This window comes from Mytilus trossulus, chromosome 8 (genome assembly GCF_036588685.1).
Source record: "Mytilus trossulus isolate FHL-02 chromosome 8, PNRI_Mtr1.1.1.hap1, whole genome shotgun sequence".
Taxonomy (NCBI): domain Eukaryota; kingdom Metazoa; phylum Mollusca; class Bivalvia; order Mytilida; family Mytilidae; genus Mytilus; species Mytilus trossulus.
Genome location: NC_086380.1, coordinates 72,717,741 through 72,737,883, shown reverse-complemented (window position 1 = coordinate 72,737,883; position 20,143 = coordinate 72,717,741).

Genomic DNA, 20,143 nt, shown 5'->3' with positions numbered 1-20,143 from the left:
GATGACCCCAAGGGCAAACAATAGGTTGAGATGATATATATATATTTTTTGCTTATATATCGCAAACTAAAGCATAAAGAGCATATCTGACAAAATAAACATGTTCATCAGGTCAAAATCTATCTTCCCTGTAAATTTTAGACAAATCAGAAAACCCGTAGATGGGTTGCTGTCCTTGAACTGTAAGTTTTTAGGAAATTTTGCAGTTTTTGGTTATCATCATGAGAATTATAAAAGATAGATATAAAGCGTAAATAGCAACAACAAAAAAATCAGCAAAGAAAAAGTTTTACAAATAAGACCAAAATGATCAATTAAAAACGTATGGAGTTGTTGTCCTTTAAAATTATTTTTTCATAATTTACTGTAAATTTTGGTAATTTTTCTCCTAAAATTCCTGGGCCAGGTAAACGATACTTGAACGAAATCATCCCCAGGGTGTCTAGTGTAGAAAAATGTACCAGATGACTTTACCTAGCTACCAACATGGCCGTCATATATATAATTTGAACGAAAAAGGTGTTTAGCTTATATCTCTGAAACAAAAGCATTTAGAGCAAATGTCGGATCTTAAAAGTGTTAAGCAGGTCAAACTGATCAAAATTGATCTCTTTAGAAGTTTTTGCCCTTTGAAGTGTTAATTTTAACTATTTTTCGTAGATATTTTAAAGTCTTTTATAAACATCTAATCCTTTTTATCTACTTGGATAAAAAGAATTAAACATAAACACATTCATTTTGAGAGTGTATTGATTGAAAATGTAACCGAAGACCCTGCACTTCACAAATATGGTTCACATTGGGTTTATATAATTCTATGAGGAAAATCTTAAAAACAATTTCGAATTGTCACAACTTTAAAACTGATTTTAATAATGATAAGACTACAATAGGATGACTTGATTTTTTTCCAGGGGTGTACTTTTATTCAGAGGAGAGTGCTTATAATTTCTCCTCGATATATTTCATTTTCAGAATTATTTAGTGTTAATTTTATTGTAAACTTTTATAAGTATCTCTTTTAGTCAGCTTACTTATATTAAGTGATTTCCCACAGACCTGGTTGGTTAGTCAGGGTCAATGGAACCCTCGTCTAGTTTTGTTTTGGCTCATTATTAGGGTAAATGTATTTATAACTTATGGTTTTTATTTACATGATTTCCAAAACTAGAGTAGACACAAGTGTGCAACCCAGGCTCTTGAGAGCCATATTGCCAATACTACAGAAGATTAAGATTCTTTTTTTTTATTCTGAAACTTCTTCATAGGAGTTTGTATCCTTATAGAAATAGTTTTGTGCATATTATGTATACACTTTAAATAAGAAAATAAAAACAAGCAACTTTTTCAGCAATGAAAGATGAACAAATGTAAAGCTTAATCGTGTATTTCATGTATCACATTTTATATCATCTTTCTTTGTAGAGGTTGTTGGATAAAGTGGAACATCAAGGCACACTATTAGGTAAGTGATATAACTACATTTTATGAATTTGTTGTAATATAGAATTGCAGGAAACAATGCAAATTAATTCTATTAATAAATTTAAAAGTGAAGAGCGCATTTTGAAAGACTAAATTTTTTCCGTTTTATAAATTTAAAAACGTACCCTAAGGAATATAATTTAGCGATATTCTTCTGAATCAGTTAACAGTTGAAAATCAAATATAAGCTAATGTCAATGTTAATTGGATCTGTATACTAAATGACCATTCAATCTAATCGCCTTTGTGTTGTTGTTTTTATGCCACTTTGTTTTTTCTGTTTGATAGATTTATTAAATTCTATAATGATGGAGATTAATTGACACATAATGGTGACTGTTTTTCCCCTATTTTTGATAATTTTCCATTATTAAACTGTTTGTTTTGTTCAACATTGTTGTCAACATAACTAGATGTAATGCGACTGTATAACAAAAGAGAGATATAACTTGCATTAAAACGAGATTTAATCCATCAGTTTCTACATGAGGAATATGACAGTTGTTTTTCATTAGTTTGATGAGTTTGAGCTAGTGATGCCATCCAATGGATAATTTTATTGCTATCTTTAATTATGAAGACAGTTCTTTTATCTGTCATTTGACACTTACTGAGATTGACATTATCATTTGTGTCATTTTTTGTTTAATTGATGTGTTGTATAACCATAAATATGCATTTCAATTGGTGTTGTTGCATCCCTCAAAGTCATGCAAATTGGTAGATAAGGGAAACATGTTAACATATATCGAATCACATATAGACATTCATTTTTGCAGTCACATACAACACTGCTTTTATCAACCATTTTTTTGTTATAACATCTTATTCCCCAATTTTCTGAAAACCTCATTATAAACATTAATAGATAAGATCTTTAAATAAGTCAACATTTAAAGAATTGAATGTTCATGAACTCTATTAATAAAACTATGTCGTTTAATTGATTTTTAATTTACTTATTTGTTTTAGCTAAATTCCCGGAAACTATAAAAGATAAAAATAACTGTTATCTTCCTTAATCATCAGTAGATCTACAACTAAGTGAACCTTTGTTAATAGAACTGGTTTCAACACATTTTAAATAAAAGTTTAACCAATTGAGCGATTTAGGATCCTTCAAGGCTCTGGTTATAAATGAGATAAACATGCTTGGGCAATTTTGACTAAAAAACTCGATGGTTTTATTTGATTCATATCTTTTGCTGGGATTCTTATCCCGATGTGTTTATCCTTTTAAGCTGACCCTACTTTTCTGATGCATGTTAATTTCTATTAATATAAGTCTTGATATATAAATGCTGTTCAGCCAAATTTTCAGCTTTTAAAAAATCTGCGTCACCTTAACAATTAAAAAGTTACCAACCGACAATACAAGCAATTTAGTATAAACCCATCATATATAACTTGCTGCCACAGATAAGTAAAATAAAAGATGCATATACATAAAAATACAATATAATGTGGAATGATTGGGCTACATTTCATTAAACCTACAATAGTTTTCCATTCCATCCGAATCTACAATAAAGAGAAATCACAAATTCAGCCTTGTAGTAATAATGTATGAAATTCTTTGCATTTAAAAGATTTTTGTGATGACTTATTCAGACTTGTTTCTCTGAATTTCTAATTGTTCACGAATACACAAAAACGTTTTTACACTGAAAATCGCACTTTAAAAGGCCTTAAAGCAGTGCTTTTATAATACGTTTTGTATGAAAAAACGACACTTTTTTTAATACCAACACTTGGTTTTAATACACAATCCATATTTTGGGATGGGAATAAGAATCTAAATCATGAATAGATATGTGATAGGTTTAAGTTTTAAATTAAAAAAAAAATTGGTATAAAAAGTGCTAATGGAAAACGCGATCCGAGTTTATTTTGAATAAAAGTTAAAATTCAAGTTTGCTTTTTTTCTAGATCACCAGAAAGGCGAGATTGAATTTTGGCAAGAAGCTAGTTTTGTTGATACGCCTGTAGTAAACGTGATTTCAGAGATCATGGAATCAGAAAACAGCGTCTTAATAATAGGAGAACCAGGTATTGGTAAGAGCATGTTAATGCAGAATGTTGCTTTAAAAGTACAGAAGAATAACGATTATAATATAATTCCATGTATTGGTATCCAGGATATACTGCAACATTATAAAAAGGATGATTTCCAGATGTTTGTTCTGGATGACATTTGTGGACGATTCACAGTTAGCATGTCTAAAATTGATCATTGGATGGATAACGAAGAAAAGTTAAAGAGAATTCTGAAAAAAGGAAAGACAAAAGTAGTTGCAACTTGTCGATTAGATATTTACAATGATGAAAAATTCAAAGAAGCATACTCTGTTTTCAAATCCAATATCTTTAATTTGTCTGAAAGATATACAAGGGAGGACAAAATAAAGATCTGTAGAAATTATTTATCTGAAGCTGAAATCCAACTGGTACAAGAGCAAAATGTAGATTTTACACCACTGATGTGTTATCTTCATTCTAAAAACCAATCTTTTAATCTAACTGATTTTTTAGAATGCCCTTTCAAAACCTATCAAGAGGAATGGGAGAAGTTTAAAGCATTATATCCAGACAAGTATTGCTCATTATTTTTATGTGTTATTTATAATGGTATCATGACGGAATCGTTGTTTGATTTGTATATTGAAAATAGTACCAAAAACAGACAGGTCTGGGAAAACATTTTTGAGATCTGCGGAATCAATCGAGGTACATCAAGAAGTAAAATTCAGTCAGCTTTGGACAGCATGATTGGTACTTACATGTTGAAAAAAAGAAATGAGTATAGGGTGATACATGACCAATTGTTTGATTTTATGTGCAGTTACTTCGGCAAAAAAGACACAATGGTCCAATGTATATTACGTTATGCAAACATCCGAGTTTTCAATCAAAGAACACAAATAGGAAATGATGATGAACAAGTTTGCAAATTTACTATTATGATAGCAGAGAGGTATGAAATGGAATATTTTGGGAGAATTAAAAGCGATATACAACTTGGAAAGTTGAATCACTGTTTCTATAATACACAAATGAAGTATAAAGCATATAGAACTTCTATTATCAAAATATTGAAGTCAATAGACGACGAAGTACTTATTCCACAAATATATCAGAAACCAAAGAATCCATCATACGGTAGACATACAGATTACTTTTTTGAGACAGAAGGACCTCTCATTAAATCATGCTTACGGGGATATTATGATATATGTCAATACTTTATTTCTAAAAATGTTGATCTTAAGAAGTGTGAATCTAAGTATACACCTCTGACTGCTGCCTGTGAGGGAGGAGATGAGAGAACGGTACAGGTATTTTTAGACAAAGGAGGTGATGTTAACAAGGTTGATGAATGGGGGTATACACCTCTATCAGCTGCTTGTAGTAAAGGAAATGAGAAGATTGTTCAGTTACTTTTAGACAAAGGAAGTGATGTTAACAAGGTTGGTAGTGGTAGCTGTACACCCCTAACAGCTGCTTGTAACGGAGGATATGAAAATATAGTTCAGTTACTTTTAAACAAAGGAAGTGATGTTAACCTGTTTGATGGTATAAAATTGACACCTCTGACGGCTGCTTGTTCGGAAGAAAATGAAAATATTGTACAGTTACTTATAAACAAAGAAAGTGATGTAAACAAGGTTGATGGTTATGACCAGACACCCCTGACGGCTGCTTGTGAGGGAGGCAATGAGAAGATAGTACAATTGCTTATAGACAAAGGAGGTGATGTTAACAAGGTTGGTAGATATCACCAGACACCACTGACGGCTGCTTGTGAGCGAGGAAACGAGAAGATTGTTCAGTTACTTCTAGACAGAGGAAGTGATGTTAACAAGGTTCGTAGAAATGGCAAGACACCCCTGACGGCTGCTTGTGAAAGAGGAAATAAGAATATTGTTCAGTTACTTCTAGACAGAGGAAGTGATGTTAATCAGGTTGATGGTAAAGAACAGACACCTCTGACGGCTGCTTGTTTGAAAGGAAATGAAAAAATTGTACAGTCACTTATAGACAAAGGAAGTGATGTTAACATGGTTGGTAGATATGACCAAACACCCCTGACGGCTGCTTGTGAGGGAGGAAATGAGAAGATAGTTAAATTACTTATAGACGAAGGAAGTGATGTTAACAAGGTTTGGAGAAACAACAAGACACCTCTGACAACTGCCTGTATAGGAGGAAATGAGAAGATTGTGGAGTTACTTATAGACAGAGGAAGTGATGCTAAGCTGATGGATGGACGTAGACATACACCTCTAGCAATTTCTTGTAGACAAAACAATGAGAAATTGGTGCGTTTTTTTATAGACAAAGGAAGTGATGTTAACACGGTTGATGTTTTTAATCAGACACCCCTGACAATAGCTTGTGAAGGAGGAAATGAGAAGATAGTTCAATTACTTATAGCAAACGGTAGTGATATTAACCAGGTTAATGATAAAGAAAACACTGCTCTGACAATGGCTTGTAAATACAGAAATGAGAAGATAGTACAAGTTCTTATAGACAATGGAAGTCTGGTTAACCAGGTTGATGGTTTGGGAATGACACCTCTTACAGTTGCTTGTAGTGGAAAAAATGAAAATGAAAGAATGTTTGAAGAACAACATGAAAAATATTATGGTAAACGGGTTGATGATATGATACATGCACATATCATGCATATGACAAGGTCTTGTAGCGGAGGAGATGAGAAGATAGTACAGCTACTCGTTGACAAAGGAAGTAATGTCAACCAAGCTGATTGTATGGGAGTAACACCTCTTACCGCTGCTTGTAAAGGAGAAAACGAGAAGATAGTTCATATACTTATAGATAACGGGAGTGATGTAAACCAGGTTGATAAAACGAAGCGGACACCTCTGGCAATTGCTCGTTTAGGAAAAAATAAGAAGATAGTACAGTTACTTATAGACAAAGGTAGTTATGTTAACCAAGTTGAAAAAAACGGAGCGGACACCTCTGTCAATTGCTTGTTTAGGAAAAAATAAGAAGATAGTACAGTTACTTATAGACAAATGTTAATCAGGCTGATAAAACGAAACAGTCATGTGAGGTTGACCAGGTTGCTGGAATGGGAAAAACACCTCTGGTAATTGCTTGTATGACAAGTGATGACCACTGCAGGCAGACGCTAGAGGTGTGTGTTTCATATCATAAACCTGGTGAACCTCGCTTCCTCTGTCTAAGAGTAACTGTACTACTACTGTATCTGAAACTCCTGCCTTCGATACCAACGTTGCTCCACCTCTTCGGAAACTATGGGAAGAAAATAATTTTGTATTTTACCAAACTTTACAAAATAATTCTCTCAATTTATTCTGAAACTGGTTATAATTAATTGGTATGCATTTCTCCTTTTTTGTACAAGAAAAAGCGGCATCGTCTGAAGTGCAAGGATTTAAATAACACATCCTTTTATACGCATTTACTGGGCAAAATTTAGATAGAGGATATGCAAGCAAAGGTATCCTTAAAAGAGAGACGAAAGATACCAAAGGGACAGTCAAACTCATAAATCTAAAAGAAACTGACAACGCCATGGCTAAATATGAAAATGACGAACAGAATAACAATAGTACACATGACACAACATAGAAAACTATAGAATAAACAACACGAACCCCACCAAAAACTAGGGGTGATCTCAGGTCCGGAAGGGTAAGCAGATCATGCTCCACATGCGGCACTCGTCGTGTTGCTTATGTGATTACAAATCCGGTAAATAGTCTAATTCGGTAGGTCAAATTCATGAAAGGGACGGGGATTGTAGTTACGACGTAAGGAACATATCCGATATCATTTGTGAAACGGTTATTCCATAACGGTCAACCAACTCGTGATGGCGTCCGTAAAATTTACGAAGGGATGATTTCAACTTCACCATTTGAAACTCTTGGTTTAATAGCTTCCTTGTGAGCAGTAACCCTCTATCAAGAAAATCATGATAGGAAATGCAAGCACGGGAATATCGTATGAATTGGGAGATATATACCCGTATGCAGGTGCTGCTGGAATGTTGCTACTTAGAAATGGAAAGTTCACAATTGGAAAGCTGAAATCATCTCTTTTGCCGTAAAGTTTTGTCTTCAACCGACCCTCATTGTCAATTTCTAGATGTAAGTCAAGATATGATCCCGACTTAACTGTATCTGTAGTATCCTTTATCTCCAATTCGATGGGATAGATGCGATCCACATAGTCACCAAATTTTGAATTGTTTAGTGAAAGAACGGCATCTATATAGCGGAAAGTAGAGTTAAAGGATATTGCTAACTTCTTATCTTTTTTCCTGCATGAAGTCAGCCTCATAATAATAAAGAAACAAGTCAGCAAGTAGAGGGACACAGTTTGTTCCCATTTAGATGCCGAAAGTCTGTTGAAAAACACGTCCTCCGAACGTAACAAATATGTTGTCAATCAAGAAATCAAGCATCTTGATAATATCGGTTTCAGAGAATTTTTTGTTTGAATCAGAGTGATTCTTTACAAAGTAGGATTTATCCCTCCCTAAGACAAGAAAATGTGGAATATTTGTGTAAAGAGTAGAAAAGTCAAATGTTTAATACTGTTACTAGATGAAAGAGAGTTAGATTGTATGTACTCTAAAAGATCTTTGAAATTTTTAAGTATCCACAACTGATTTACGCCACCTCTAGAATAGGCAGTTTCACAATAACTTTGATTCCCGTCTTTGATTGCTGATAAAATAGATGTTAATAATTTAGAAAGGGGTTTCGTGAAGCACTTGGAAGACCTAGCAATATACCGTTGTTTGTAAGGACACTTATGTAGTTTAGGTATCCAATACAATGATGGAAGATCCAGTTCTTTATTTTTGGTTGAAATACCAAAAGAACAAAGATCAGACCTATGATTATCCAGGATTTCCTCTTTGGTAAGTGTCGTGAGGGTATATGTTGAGTTTCCAAGTGAATTGTCTATACCTAATTCGTTTATCAAACAATTAATGTAATGACTTTTACAGACAAAAACGATGCTATTTGGGGCTTTGTTTACGGGGACAACAACATATTTATCTTGGAGGTTGGATAGGTGTTTAGCAACATTTGGGTCTTTGAAGATTGACGTAGCATGGGCATTGATGGACCCATTCAGTTTCTTTATGCTGATTTGTATTAACGACCTCACTGCCTTATATTTATAACAATTCTAAATCTACGGAAAAATTCTAAAGCAGGCAAAACTCACAACAATGGAAACCCTTCCAAATATAAGACATTACAAGTCTTGATTAAAGGAAAACATATATTTGTTTGTATAATACACATAATTATATAGAAATAAGAAAACTGGATGAGAAACCCTGTTTTTTTACCAATAAGATTATATTTTGTCCTTATGATAAACAAACAGTTTTCATTGTTTTCATTGTTTTTATTTCGAAAGGATTTTTGTAGTTACCCTTTTTCTAAACACTTTTCTTTTTCCTTCTAGAAATTCAAGACTTGATATTGGTTAATTTAAAGAGAGAACAAACATTTCCAGAAAGTAATAATGGTACCAAATATAAAGGTAAAAATGTCTTTAATTAAACATGTCTTAAAAGATCACAATAAGATTGTATCTGAATAATTTATGCCGATTGAAATGCAAAAAAAGCACTCATAATTTAAGGTAAGTAAATAATAGATTTTATACCAAGCACTATCATTTATATTGGAGTTTTCACAAATATTTGAGAAGGTCCCTTTTGAAATTATTATTTTGGAACTAAAATTATTTAAATCGGTCTTTTGTCTACCAAAACACAGCGTAAACTAAAAAAAAACACGTTAGATTTTAAATTTTCCAATAGTTATCTTTCGAATAATGACTGCTCTTGGCTTATCCTTGAAATTAAAGTAAATGTTTGTATTTTGTTTTTTTTGGCACATCTAATGTAATGACCAAATTGAAAAAAAGATAAATAATGACAATATCGACTTTGTAATACTGTGGATTCATTATTATTCGTGGAATACCAATATTCGTGGCTTTTGTGGGTACTGGTGAACCACGAAATTGAATGCTCAACCAATAACAAATTTTCTATAGGCTTGTATGTATACTTTGGCAAAATCACGAAATTAAATAGCCATGAACTTGCAAGTTTTCTATAATCCACGAAAATTGGTACCCACGAAAATAAATGAATCCACAGTATGTTGAATGTCAAACAGTCATTTGTGATACAGATATAAAATTGCAATAAGCAAATTGACCAATTTTTAAATGCTCACATTATGTAACAGTTATTTCTGGACTATAAAGTATCAATCTAAGTAAAGAAGATCAGCTTTTCAAAACGAATTCAAGTATATTGATATTTATTTTGTGGAGATATTACAAATCAAAGGCAGCAGGATTCTTGGTGAAAATAAAATTAAAGAAACTATTGAAAACTACAACAACAATGACATACATGTAACTTCTGTAGAAAGTGCATCGATAATCATTCGTTGCAAATAATTTACTGACATTGACAAGCTCATTCAACGTGGTTTCTCAGCTTGGTCATGCAGTTTCCGACGACGACATTGTCGTTTGCATTATTCTATCTGTGAATATGCATCAATTTTCAGAGGAATTTTAATAAAACTATTTAAATATAACAAGCGTTTCCCACTAAATGTGAAACCAACATTTTAAACACATTGAGACTCATTTGATTTTTAAAAGGAAAAACATATATGTCAATGATAACAATTAATCCTGTTCAGAATTGCATAGAAAATTTCACATAGGGCTTTATTGGATACATGAAAATAACGTGCACTAGAGGTGAACAAGGCACAACCTATACTTTTGTTTTCATGTTTCAATCACCAGTATAAACTAGGTCTTTGAATGTCTCTTATATATTTTTTTACCAAACACTGAATGAAAAGAAAACTGCATACACAATCCAATGAATATAGGTTAATGACTCAGAAATGTTTTTTACTGTAAACTTCTGATTATATTTACGAAAAGAATTTATAACTGAATGTATAATCATTGTCTTTCGTTATCAGCTTTACTATAATATTCAAATTATTGGTAAAGTCAAGTCAATCAACATGTCGTTGATGCTGTTGGACAATCCTCTTAATCATGTTTGAACAGTAAATGTCTGACATAATTGTTGATCTCTGTGTCAATAACTGCTTGTCACAAAAACATAAAGGAAACATGGTAAGAGTTATCGCCCTTAGCCCAGATATATGTTCAAAATACTCAATTGAGAACATTAAATAAACTATTTAAGCCAAATGTTTGCTTTGATTGTTATACATAATGGATTTCTCGTCACCATTTTCGGGTAGTTTTTGACAATACACAATTAGAATAAATAAAACAAAGTTAGCAGAGTTTATGCATTTTCATTTTCATATACTAGCGTAAATGTGATTAAAATAATATCTTTCATCCCTGTACATGAAATGTCAAAGCAACACTTATTTTCATAGGTGGGTGTATATTACTACTTACTCTTAATGATTCAAATCAACTTGTTTACCAATCTCCCAACCCAAGTCATTTTCATCTCCCCGAAATAAACTGATTTTGTTATCTTTTTGGAAATTTGCTAGTGACATTAATATCTAGTAATCCTACATATAGTTTGAAGAATGATCTTGATTATTAGCTCAGTATTTCTTAATACTTTTTTTAACTTCCTTATTTACTCTTGAAGTATTTTAAGATAACAAATAGGATGGAGACACACGTTTTGCTTTGCAACAGACCCTTTTTGGACCTTTCGATGAGTTACAGAAATGGATAAATACATGATGAGTGAGTAGTACCCTCTCTGTCTCTTTACAGGTTTGGATTAAACTTCTACATTCTGAGCAGACATGACTGCGTTCTTGTATCCACACATACACATGGACACCGCAATATGGCAGAGGTATTACTGCCGGTCGTAGGAAGACCATGAGTGACGATTTGACTATATATTTTCGAGACGAAACGACAATATAACAAATATTTCTTTAGACAGAGCTAGGATTTTAAAATCACCACAAGATCGAAAGCGTCTGCAGCAAAACAGATATAACAAAATAATAATTAATATCACACCTCTTTGTAAAGTTTTTCTTATAGATGGGTGAATGTACATAATAATGTTTCGTTTTAAAAAAGAAAAATCTTGCATTGTAACCTTCATATTTCTTACTTAGAATTTCAAAAATTCTATTATATTTGTTTCAGAGAAAACTGAAAACTTAAGCAGAAAAAGACTACCTGACAAAAGTACTCAATGGTCAGTTGGTCCCTCCAAGGTACCTACAGTAACGGATCATAGATATTCAAATACAGGCACTGCCTTATTATATGGCAGATATGGTATGATTCCCAAAACAGAAAATAACGAAAAGGATAAAGGTATTGACATAGCTGACAATATTTGGTTTTCTGATTAAGCATTTGAACATGAATACATTACACATATAGGGCAGGTTATGTCAATCTAAGATGAGAATCTCATTTCTCAGGGTATTTGGGTTCAATATAAATGGCCAAATGGTGGGGTAACATAAAGAAATTGGTCAATATGCACAATTATTTAGGGAGGATGTAATGGTAGCCTCAAGGTTTCAGTTACTTAATATTTTTAAGTTCATAAATATCAGTAAATAAGCACATTTATGTAAAGTCAAGTCAATAGCAATTTGTGTATTTTGAACCATAAATCTGCAAGTAATGTACCATCTCTGTTTAAAAAAAGTCTCAAAATAAACAAAAAATATGATTTAGGTTGTGTTTTCAATTTTAGCATTACATTTTATTCTTGGCAGCATTTCAAAAAAGCAGTATAGATTCTTCCCTTGTCTGGTTTGCAAATATTCAGTTGAACTGTTTTTGTACAACCAACCCCTTCTATACTATCAAAAAAAGATAAACATGTATGTAGCATCTGTGTTTTTAAGTACTTTTATTATGTTTATATTCATATTTGCTTCTGTACATCCGCATATCCGCATATCCGTATATAAGTATACAGATATAGAAACTAAAATTTCGAATTTGTCTGTGAAATTGTTTACAGAATCTGATCGCGCGGATATGCGGAAAAATTCTTCAATTTTTAAAAGTTGTTTCTATCAATTAAAAATGTCATTTTCGTTTGCTGGCTTTATTTTGAAATCCATGATATCTATGGGTAAGGCTTAAATAATAAACATTTAAACAGACTATTTCAATGCAAAGCTTGTGTTAAATCTATTTTTTTTGTAAATTTTTAAACTCGATTGAATGGAACAAAAAAAAGTAAATGGTTTACCATCTAATGTAAAATTCACCAAAACTAATGTGCACTGCTTAACTGTAGGTATTTAAAGTCTACGGTTTAAATTATCAGCATGTATGTGTGTCAAGGTCGTAATGGATGTTTCAGATTAACGTTTTTGGAGGGCGTGAGCAAGTGGAAATATACAAGGTCTTTTTCTGTTGATTTATGACGTCGTTCAGGCCAGCAGCGTATTACAGACAATAACCATCAACAGTTATAAATAATAATAAAGATAATCACATACGTGGCTCTTACAACCAAGTCAATGTCAGTTTCTTCGTAGAAGAAATTTTACTGCCGGTTGATAATTCCCCAAGGGAATCATTAACTTGGTAGCTTAATGCATAATGAAAATAAATAATACAAAGAACAAACCGGCTATAACGTTGCCCGGGTTAGCAAGGTCCTCTTTGCTTAACCAAGTCTATTGCATCCTAGATTTTCAATCACAATAGGGTTTTAGAGGCCTTTTACCTCAAAGATGCGAAATCTAAGCCTCCGGGGTGCCAATGAGAATCGTCGCAATGCAATTATATAGTCCAGCTGGACATGATATTACTGGTGACCTTGGCATCGTTACCAATGAATATCTAAGAGATTTATTAGCCAAGGGACCAAACTATAGAGTTTCCCAGCCCATCAACTGGAAAAGGAACTTCAGGTTACTGATGGATGCAATTGAAGACCCAGGTTACTGATTGGTGCAATTGAGGACTATGTGAGAAAATGGATAAAGCGCGAACCAGACGAACAAGAACTGGTAACTTTGTAGGACTATTCGTTCATGCATTCAGAAGCGTATTAAAAAACTCTGATGTACAATGAGCACAAGAGTTACTAGCCCTTTCGAGAATCCGGATCTTGTGGATACTTTATCCTCTTTGCATGACAAATATGCCGTTTTTGCAGCAGATAAAGCCTCAAATATTATTGTCTTCATATGTCACATGTGTAAAAACCATTATGTTTAATGTCTCACTACAGAGCTTGGAATAAATAGACATTCTGGTAATCTTACATATTCTTAAACATCATTTACCAAGGACGAAAATTAACAAAATCAGAAATCTGTTTTTCTTTCTAAGATTTTGGTATTAACATCAAAGAAATCGAAGAAAACTTACCGTCATTATACTGGATAACAAACCTTCACAAAACTCCACATAAAGAACGATACATAGCTGGGTCATCAAAATGTTTTACTAAATATTTTTCTTAAGTACTGACTACTATTCTTTCTACAGTTAAAAATGGGCTTCAAAAATATTGTGATGAAATCTATTTTAGCAGTGGTGTTAACCAGATCTGAATTCTCAAAAATTCGAAAGATCTACTGCTTAAACTTCGAATATAATATTTTTAATTTTACAGCAACATAGATATTTTTGATTTTTCTACGCTTTACTCTACTATTCCTCATGGTCAGTTGAAAGATCGACTTCGCCATCTCATTAACAGATCTTTTTCTATAATAATTTGAATCGTAGATACAAATTTCTTGTTTTGGGTTACAATAATTCTTATTGTGTGAAGAACCACACTAAATCTACCAGAAAATATACAGAAGAAGATATTATCAAAACGCTGGACTTTTTAATCGACAATATATTTGTTGAGTTTGGAGGATTTATATTTCAACAGACAGTCATTATTCCAATTGGTACTTACTGTGCATCCCTACTGGCTGATTTATTTTTGTACTCGTATGAAGCAGAATTCATTAAGACAGAAGGAAAAAGAACCTTGCGAAGGTTTTTAATTTTTGTTTCCGATATATTGATGATGTCCTATCATTGAATAACCCATATTTTAGCCAAAACTTACATCTCATATATCCCATATATATGAACTTGAAATTAAGGATACTACTGATACTAGAAGGACTGCTTCATACCTTCATCTTTTCCTCAATATTGACATAAATGGACGACTTCACAGGAAGATCTATGATAAACGGGACGATTTCAACTTCCCAATTATTAATTTCCAATTTATCCCAGCAGTAACATACCCTCTGTCCCTTCGTATGGTGTTTACCAATCTCAATTGATACGTTATGCTCGTGCATATTCATACTGATTTCATATACCGGAGTGTGCTCCAACAAAGTTATGGGGAGGACAGATTAAAAATGACACTCCGTAAATTTTACGGACATCATCACGAATTGGTTGATCCATACGATGTGTCTTTCTCAAAACTAATTAAGTAGTCATTAAAACGTTTAATCCAGCAGCAAATGTTTGCACCTGTCCTAAGTCAGGAATCTGATGTACAGTAGTTGTCGTCTGTTTATGTAAATTATACATGTTTCTCGTTTCTTGTTTTTATATATAGATTTGACCGTTGGTTTTCCCGATAAAATGCTTTTACACATCTAGTAATTTTTGGGCCCTTAATAGCTTGTTGTTTGGTGGAAACCAAAGCTCCGTTTTGAAGGTCGTACGTTGACCTATAATGGTTTACTTTTATAAATTGTTATTTTGATGGAAAGTTGTCTCATTGGCACTCACACCACATCTTCCTATATCTATAACAATAATAATATACCTCAACAATAAAGGTATATGACATTTAACTAGTCCGCTTTTCGAGATAAACATCGGTAAAACTATCTGACTTTAAGTTGGAAATTCAACGAACGAATATGTGAAATATTTCATAATGTCAGAGAAAGTATGTGTAATAGGTTGTGTACTACAACAAAATAGGATATCAATATCAATTTCTAAGTACAGTTTGTCGAACTTTTGTAGTTCATTGATGTTTAAAACAAATAAATAACGGAAAGATGGGATTACGGTAAATTAAACCAAACACAAAATTAAATCTGCTATACCGTCTTGGATAATGGACAATGCTTCACAATCTGTCAGCCAATACATCTTCATCAGTCTATAGATACGTTTAAACTATAGTCATCGGACTTTATCGAGGATTCATAATCAAACGTGTCTTACCTTAAGTAAACAATCATGTTTATTAACTATTAACAGCACATACTGTTCACTATCCGATAGAGACGCATACACTTGTAGCGATAGGTTCCTCTTGACATCTTGTCCCTATAAATCTTTGACACTGTATAGGGAAAAACGCAACACAAACGAAATGTTTAATACTTACTATTTTTGGATAAACACGACAATCTTTAATACCTGCATTCCAAAAACGTATAGACAAAATCAAATCTACAATGAATGATATTGTATTAGAAAATGATGTTAAAAGGACAATGTTTTTCAACATACAAATTGTAGCTTACGCTATTAGTTTACTTTTGGATAGCATACGGCGTATTTTCTTAAAAGTCGACAAAAAGGTAAAACATTCTTCACTGAGGACCAAGTGATCAGTATACGGAAATTTTCTATTGATAACATTGTTGCTGAATTTGGAGAAAGACTTTTCACCATTTTTCGGCATTATTATGGAAACGAACTATATGCCTCTCCTTGCCGACCCCTTATAACTTCCATATGAATCGGAGTTCGTGTAGACACTTGTAAAAACGTCAAAGATGAGGAAAGCCAACGGGGTCAAAATTCAAAGTGCCTAAATTGTCAATTTTTATCTTGTAACTTTGTTATTGCAAAAGATATTGTATTAGAAAATGATGTTAAAAGGACAATGTTTTTCAACATACAAATTGTAGCTTACGCTATTAGTTTACTTTTGGATAGCATACGGCGTATTTTCTTAAAAGTCAACAAAAAGGTAAAACATTCTTCACTGAGGACCAAGTGATCAGTATACGGAAATTTTCTATTGATAACATTGTTGCTGAATTTGGAGAAAGACTTTTCACCATTTTTCGGCATTATTATGGAAACGAACTATATGCCTCTCCTTGCCGACCCCTTATAACTTCCATATGAATCGGAGTTCGTGTAGACACTTGTAAAAACGTCAAAGATGAGGAAAGCCAACGGGGTCAAAATTCAAAGTGCCTAAATTGTCAATTTTTATCTTGTAACTTTGTTATTGCAAAATTCTTAATGCGTAAATTATCAATTTGTAACTTGCAACTGTGTGATGTCGACAAATTTTTATTGGAAAATTATCAATTAATACATTGATGTTTTGTAAGTTTTAACATGTTGATTCATAAAATGTAAATTTGTAAAATTTCGTTTAGATAAATTTCATTGTTGTATTATGCTAACGATCATTAAAATGACAGATAGCGGTTTTTTTTCCGGTGTATTAGTAAGTAGGAACACCCCCATATTGATATGTACCTAAGTAATTAAAATGAATTACGTATGTAACACATCAGGGTTTCCGATGGCGGTCGTCATTTTCAAAATTCGCGAAAGGATAAAAATTATGGCGATTAAAATTCATTATTGGCGGAAGAATTTGGCATAAGAAATAAAACTAGTCGATTTCATCAATCTTGTTTACTTTTACTTGTTTCTAGGAATTTATCTGATCAGACATTATTTGGAATTAACCTAAAACTCTTTACGACTTTGACAGATAATTAATAATGAGCTGAGTGCATATTACAACATAAAATTGAGAATGGAAATGGAGAATGTGTCAAAGAGACAACAACCCGACCAAAATAAAAAAAACAACAGCAGAAGGTCACCAACAGGTCTTCAATGTAGCGAGAAATTCCCGCACCCGGTGGCGTCCTTCAGCTTGCCCCTAAACAAATATATACTAGTTCAGTGATAATGAACGCCATACTAATTTCCAAATTGTACACAAGAAACTAATATAAAAATAATACAAGACTAACAAAGGCCAGAGGCTCCTGACTTGGGACAGGCGCAAAAATGCGGCGGGGTTAAACATGTTTGTGAGATCTCAACCCTCCCCCTATACCTCTAACCAATGTAGAAAAATAAACAGTATACATGACTTTTGCATAACCATGAACTAATAACTAAAGGTGATTTTATTGATTTTACGAAATTGTTATTCCAATTTTCCCCTTCCTAACTTCATTAGGGAAGTCTGAACGGCATGATTAAAAGTTCTTCAAGCTCCTTCAAATACGGTCTAATTGTCAGATTTTAGACTGATCAAATATGATATATCAGAAAGCACCGAAAGTAGTACTTATGAAAAACTTTTTTTTTTACGTCAGTACGGATTTTGAATACGGTATTACTAGCATATTTTTCGCGGTAATTTGCAATCAACAGCAGATAGCAAACATAAACATCCAAAATAAAAATGTCCAGAACAGCGGGCTTTCTTTGAACTTCTAATACATTAAACGGTTAAAAAAACTCGTTTTATGAAGATTGAAAAGTAGTTATACTTTTTACCTTAGGCATTTAAAGTCATAATAAATTGTTCTGTTATTTATCTATACATTGATATTGAATGCCATACATTTATTTAATTTTGAATATTTTTTTCTTCAGAAGTATTTTACAAGTTCAATATAGTGTGCGATAGTTTTGTTGTTGACTGCATTATTGACAGAAAGTTGGAACGAAAATGCAGCAGGACAGTTAAAGAATTTAACGGTAGTATGCCAAAACACATAAAACTCAATAGAAATCTTGTTTGATTAAATAAGATTGCTTTTATTTTATACTAGTCAACAAAAGTAGGGAACACAAGTTTGAACTCCAATTTACCATAAAATATAATAGAGAGGAAAGACTGGAGAATTATCCAAAGAAAACGCCCATTTGCTAAGCAAATGCATATGATTAAAACAATCTGAACAAATTGGAATGTGAGAAAATACCGTTTTATTGAACACAGGTGTCAAATTAGTTTGCGAAAAATTATGACAAAAGTCGGCACTTAATTCCTAAGATCAAAATTAAGTCTAAGAACATCTACAAAGGCATTCAAAATTTTAGCAGAACATTTTAAGTTTAAAGTTTGGGTTGTACTATCAATTTTTGAATTATGGGGTAAATAACAGAAATTGCCCAAACAAAATTCGCATATTTGGCTTTATGCAATGGTTTGATAAGAAAATACCACTTTGTAAATATTACACTATTTGGGCGATTAGTTGCCATGGTACATTTTATCCAATTTCATTATGTATCGAAAATACCGTGCATTGTACTGTTTCTTTTGTTGACTATAAAAAAGAAGATGAGGTATGAAAACAAATGAATCAACTCTCCACAAGAGACCAAATAACACAAACAATAACAATTATAGGTCACTGTACGGCCTTCAACAATGAGCAAAGCCCATACCACATAGTCAGCTATAAAAGGACCCGAAATAAAAACGTAAAATTATTCGAGAAAACCAACAGCCTAATAACTGTACAAAAATTTACGAAAAACAAATATTTAACACATAAACAAAAGACAACCACTGAATTACAGGCTCCTAACTTTGGACAGGCAAATACATACAGAATGTATGTATATAGTATACCAACTTCGAAATGAAAAATAGGCATTGTCATGATAATTCAAATACAAGATAAGGAGAAGTGTACCGTGTTCGTTTCTCAAAATAAAAGATTAAAATCATTTAATTAACTCTGTGTCCTGAAGCTAATCACTAAACGTATTAAATGTAATTTAGCTCGAGAGAGGGTTAAATAGGCAAACAGCTGCCTTGGAATGACGATTGATACAGTTTGTTTGTGTATTGCCTCATATTATAAAAAAAATATAAAAGATAAATAGACACTTTAAATCACAAAATAATTATCAACAAGACAAGATCTAATAATAGTGAAATTTTGTCAATATAGTTAACTCTTTACTGTGGTGATTGCCTAAATGAGTTTTTTTTTACCCTCCTTAGTTTGATTTGGCAAAAATGAAAGAATATAGAGAGAAATTAAAACATACTAAATGATTTTTGTCATGAATTCTATTCTCATCTACAAGATTAGACACAGGCTCCAGCATATAAAGATAGTATTTAAAGCAACCTTTCAACCAATTTTAAAGCGCGATTATTATCACTAGTAAAGGAAGTTTTGTCGTAAAAAGTAATTTTGATCTTGACATCATTTGAAAAATCTGAACAGTAAATTTTAATTCATGTTTCGTCTGTGAGTCACTTTTAGACTTGAATGTTGCAAGAAATTGTAAAGCTTTAAGCTTTGTAAGATTTCATTATCTCTTTCAAATATATAAGTACGAGCTTCAATCAGTAAATCCTGATGTTTAAGTTACACATGTTTTCATAAAACCTAGTACGTTGTGTCAAACGGTTGTATAATAAATCTTACGAACATTGGCTAGTCTTCTTTGAGTACCTAAATCGACGACTGACTCAATAGAGGTTTAATTATTGTTTGACAGCTGGAAAGTTTGTATTCAACAAAATGCATTCAAAAACTGGCCAATTGATTAAATGTGTACTTTTGAATGATCAAGGTTCGATGTTCAATAAAAG